The sequence below is a fragment of the Rhipicephalus microplus genome, unplaced genomic scaffold (genome assembly GCF_043290135.1).
Source record: "Rhipicephalus microplus isolate Deutch F79 unplaced genomic scaffold, USDA_Rmic scaffold_969, whole genome shotgun sequence".
NCBI lineage: Eukaryota > Metazoa > Arthropoda > Arachnida > Ixodida > Ixodidae > Rhipicephalus > Rhipicephalus microplus.
In genome coordinates, this window is record NW_027465520.1 from 16,727 (window position 1) to 21,818 (window position 5,092).

General features: G+C 47.8%; 1 long non-coding RNA gene across 1 annotated transcript; it reads right to left on the minus strand.

Annotated features, from left to right (window-relative positions):
• Nucleotides 1-236: 236 nt before the first annotated feature.
• On the minus strand, nucleotides 237-2,573 carry LOC119161102 (uncharacterized). The gene is made up of 2 exons (XR_005108422.2): nucleotides 2,433-2,573; nucleotides 237-2,360 (listed from the first exon to the last, which is right to left on the minus strand). It is a non-coding gene; the product is annotated as an uncharacterized LOC119161102 (long non-coding RNA).
• Between the last annotated feature and the right edge of the window lie 2,519 nt (nucleotides 2,574-5,092).

Genomic DNA, 5,092 nt, shown 5'->3' on the forward strand with positions numbered 1-5,092 from the left:
TGTATTTCTTAAATACCTTGAGGTCATCAGCTGAACGCGTATTTAAGAATACTTTGAACAGCTTATCTTTCGTTTTAATTTCTTCGCGTAATTCAATAGTTACCCAAGGTTTGCGCGTTTTGCGTTTTAATCCGCGCACTTTTAGTGGGGAAGCAGGAATGATAAAGCTGCTTGAATACGTAGAGAAACTTATCGTAGGCCTCATTTGCATCATTTGAAAGGCCGGTGCCATCCCACTGAACTTGTGTTATTGAGTTGTAAAATAAACTCAGGGTTTGGTTTGTTATACGCTGATATGCAGCTTTTTCTTGCCAGTACTTTACCGCTGGAATCTTATTTATACTTAAGAACACCGGAAGGTGGTCGCTGATTGCGCATGTTATTACACCTGTTGCAGCTATTGGTTGAGATGAGTTCGTAATAAGCAGATCAAGAAGAGACGCACCCTCTGGTGTAACCCTTGTTGGAATTTTTATAAGGTTAACGAATCCGTTCGAAGCCAGAGTTGTGTTAAAATTCATAGCAAAATAATTATCCTTCAACAAATCAATATTAAAATCCCCACCAGCTATTAATGTGTATTTACTGTCCGTTATAAATGAAAGGAAATTATCGTAAAACTGGAAAAACTTGAGCGCATTTCCCTTAGGGGGACGATAGCACACCGAAAACACGAACTGACCAGTACAGACTGATATGATTTCAAAATCATCAGTAATCAGAGAGTACGAGTCCAGCTTATCGCATTCTATATTGTTAGACACCAGCAAAGCAACTCCACCTCCTCGCTGGCTGGAGCGGTTCAGAGAATAAGTTTTATAGTGAGTCATCGTAAAGGTGTCAGAATCATTGGTGCTCCAAGTTTCAGTGAGCATGACCAAAGAAAAAGTAAATGAAAATTCACCGAAAAATTCCTCCAAACACATGGTCTTGTTTTTTACAGAGCGTACATTTAAGTGAATGGCTTTAAACGATGTTGGCTTAGTAGTACATGAAGTAATTTTATTAAGATCACTCGGAAGAAAATAACTCATGTGCTCCATCGTGATTACATTTCAAAAGAAAACAAAGCATTCAACGTGAAGCACTATAGGTGCTCTAAGTCGCTCTTTCCCTTCACATGCACAGCATTCACTCCCTCGCTTTTCCGAACGAGAACTTTTCCGTTGAGATACCAAACAAACTTGTAGCCTTTATCTTTGGCGCATTCTTTCGTTGCTTGGAGCAGTTCTCTATTGCGGCGTGTCAGATTTTCTTGCATGAAAATTGGTGGGTGGCTATCCTTAAGGTTCTTTTTATTCCTGATCCACTGGTCCCTTATCGCTTGCTTTGTAAAGCGGACAATGATGCCTGGCACCTTGCCATGTTTTGCAGGAATTCGATGAACATTCGCAACATCCGATTCCATTAAGTGAGGCACTTGAAGTTTGTCAGCTACGTCATTTAATGTGACCATAAAATTCTCATTTGCTACTTCTCTAATACCATGCAGTTCCAAGTTTAGCTGCCTGCTTCTAAATTCAAGGTCATGCATCTCTTTTTCAAGTTGGGCACAGGTTACTTGATTTAGGTCATCTTTTTTTTCAAGCTCAGACACCTTTTTTTTATGTCTTTTAAATCGGCTTCTTGATGGCAGAACTTTTGCTCAAATTCATCGAACTTTGTAGATATGAAGGTAAGAGACTCTTCAATGCTTTCAACTTTTTTTGTCAGGGGCATCAGCCGTTCTAACTTCTGGTTAATTGACATGAGGGCAAGCTTAATTTCTGTTTCAGAATCATTACTGTCTTTACTGCACATGTTGCCACCACTAGCACTTCTACACGACGGACACTGCCATGATTTCTTTGCGGCCTCGTTCTTTGCCTTGAACGACTTTTCTGTTAGGCCAGCGCATTTTCCAAAGTGATAGCCGTTCTCGCACTTACAACATTCCACAAAGGGCTCGTCAGGAGAGATGAGCAGATTACATGTGTTACAAGAAAGAGACATTGTTTCAAGTGTAGCTATGCAACCACAATACGGTGCCCAGCGGTACACAAGCAAAACCAATAGCAGCAGCAGCGACAGCAGCAGCAGTAGAAATACTATTGCAACTGAATATTATTGAACACAGTAACACTAACCTGCAAAAAGAGCAGTTTTTGAGACGATGTTCACGGCTTGCTGCCGCTGCTGCTAAGTGGTGGGCGGGTCACCGTGCTCCGCTTTTCTTGTGCCGAGCTGGCTAGATGCGCATGTGCAGAGACGACTTGCGGGTGAATCCTCGTCCCAAGGGCAGATCCACGTGAAATTCGCAGAAGCGGTCCGGCGAAACACTTCTTGCACTCCGTTCACTGCGGGTCCGGACGTAGACGACACTGCAAAAAGAGCAGTTTTTGAGACGATGTTCACGGCTTGCTGCCGCTGCTGCTAAGTGGTGGGCGGGTCACCGTGCTCCGCTTTTCTTGTGCCGAGCTGGCTAGATGCGCATGTGCAGAGACGACTTGCGGGTGAATCCTCGTCCCAAGGGCAGATCCACGTGAAATTCGCAGAAGCGGTCCGGCGAAACACTTCTTGCACTCCGTTCACTGCGGGTCGGACGTAGACGACACTGCAAAAAGAGCAGTTTTTGAGACGATGTTCACGGCTTGCTGCCGCTGCTGCTAAGTTTTTGAGACGATGTTCACGGCTTGCTGCCGCTGCCGCTGCTGCTTGCTGCCGCTACTGCAATTGGCTAGCGCAATCGGCTGTTAACCGAAAGGTTGGAGGTACGAGCCCAACCGGTGGTGGTGCGGCGCTTTTTTTTCTTTGGGCTGATAGCTTTGAAGATATGTTCTGATGGTGGTGAGAGTGGAGCACGACTGTCTCCGTGGCGCAATTGGCTAGCGCGATCGGCTGTTAACCGAAAGGTTGGAGGTACGAGCAAACCCGGTGGTGGTGCGGCGCTTTTTTTTCTTTGGGCTGATAGCTTTGAAGATATGTTCTGATGGTGGTGAGAGTGGAGCATGACTGTCTCCATGGCGCAATTGGCTATTCGATCGGCTGTTAACTGAAAGGTTTGAGGTTCGAGCCCTGCCGGGAGTGTTGTGTTGCTTTTTTTATTTTGGGCTGATAGCTATGAAGATATGTAATGATGGTGGTGAGAGTGGAGCACGACTGTCTCTGTGGCGCAATTGGCTAGCGCGATCGGCGGTTAACCGAAAGGTTGGAGGTTCGAGCCCTCCCGGGAGTGGTGTGTTGCTTTTTTTATTTTGGCTGATAGCTTTGAAAATATGTTCTGATGGTGGTGAGTGTGGAGCAGGACTGTCTCAGTGGCGCAATTGGCTAGCGCGATCGGCTGTTAACCGAAAGGTTGGAGGTACGAGCCTACCCGGTGGAGGTGCGGCGCTTTTTTTTCTTTGGGCTGATAGCTTTGAAGATATGTTCTGATGGTGGTGAGAGTGGAGCACGACTGTCCCCGTGGCGCAATAGGCTAGCGCGATCGGCTGTTAACCGAAAGGTTAGAGGTTTGAGCCCTCCCGGGAGTGGTGTGTTGCTTTTTTTTCTTTGGGCTTATAGTTTTGAAACTATGTTCTGATGGTGGTGAGTGTGGAGCAGGACTGTCTCCGTGGCGCAATTGGCTAGCGCGATCGGCTGTAAACCGAAAGGTTGGAGGTACGAGCCTACCCGGTGGAGGTGCGGCGCTTTTTTTTCTTTGGGCTGATAGCTTTGAAGATATGTTCTGATGGTGGTGAGAGTGGAGCACGACTGTCTCCGTGGCGCAATCGGCTAACGCGATCGGCTGTTAACCGAAAGGTTGGAGGTACGAGCCCTCCCGGGAGTGGTGTGTTGCTTTTTTTATTTTGGGCTGATAGCTTTGAAGATATGTTCTGCTGGTGGTGAGAGTGGAGCACGACTGTCTCCGTGGCGCAATTGGCTAGCGCGATCGGCTGTTAACCGAAAGGTTGGAGGTACGAGCCCACCCGGTGGAGGTGCGGCGCTTTTTTTTCTTTGGGCTGATAGCTTTGAAGATATGTTCTGATGGTGGTGAGAGTGGAGCACGACTGTCTCCGTGGCGCAATCGGCTAACGCGATCGGCTGTTAACCGAAAGGTTGGAGGTACGAGCCCTCCCGGGAGTGGTGTGTTGCTTTTTTTATTTTGGGCTGATAGCTTTGAAGATATGTTCTGCTGGTGGTGAGAGTGGAGCACGACTGTCTCCGTGGCGCAATTGGCTAGCGCGATCGGCTGTTAACCGAAAGGTTGGAGGTACGAGCCCACCCGGTGGTGGTGCGGCGCTTTTTTTTCTTTGGGCTGATAGCTTTGAAGATATGTTCTGATGGTGGTGAGAGTGGAGCACGACTGTCTCCATGGCGCAATTGGCTATTCGATCGGCTGTTAACTGAAAGGTTTGAGGTTCGAGCCCTGCCGGGAGTGTTGTGTTGCTTTTTTTATTTTGGGCTGATAGCTATGAAGATATGTAATGATGGTGGTGAGAGTGGAGCACGACTGTCTCTGTGGCGCAATTGGCTAACGCGATCGGCGGTTAACCGAAAGGTTGGAGGTTCGAGCCCTCCCGGGAGTTGTGTGTTTCTTTTTTTATTTTGGGCTGATAGCTTTGAAAATATGTTCTGATGGTGGTGAGTGTGGAGCAGGACTGTCTCCGTGGCGCAATTGGCTAGCGCGATCGGCTGTTAACCGAAAGGTTGGAGGTACGAGCCTACCCGGTGGAGGTGCGGCGCTTTTTTTTCTTTGGGCTGATAGCTTTGAAGATATGTTCTGATGGTGGTGAGAGTGGAGCACGACTGTCTCCGTGGCGCAATTGGCTAGCGCGATCGGCTGTTAACCGAGAGGTTGGAAGTTGGAGCCCACCCGGTGGTGGTGCGGCGATTTTTTTTCCTTTTGGCTGATAGCTCTGAAGAAATGTTCTGACGGTGGTGAGAGTGGAGCACGACTGTCTCCATGGCGCAATTGGCTATGCGATCGGCTGTCAACTGAAAGGTTGGAGGTTCGAGTCCCGCGGGAGTGGTGTATTGCTTTTTTTCTTTGGGCTGATAGCTTTGAAGATGTGTTCTGATGGTGGTAAGAGTGGAGCACGACTGTCTCCGTGGCGCAATTGGCTAGCGCTATCGG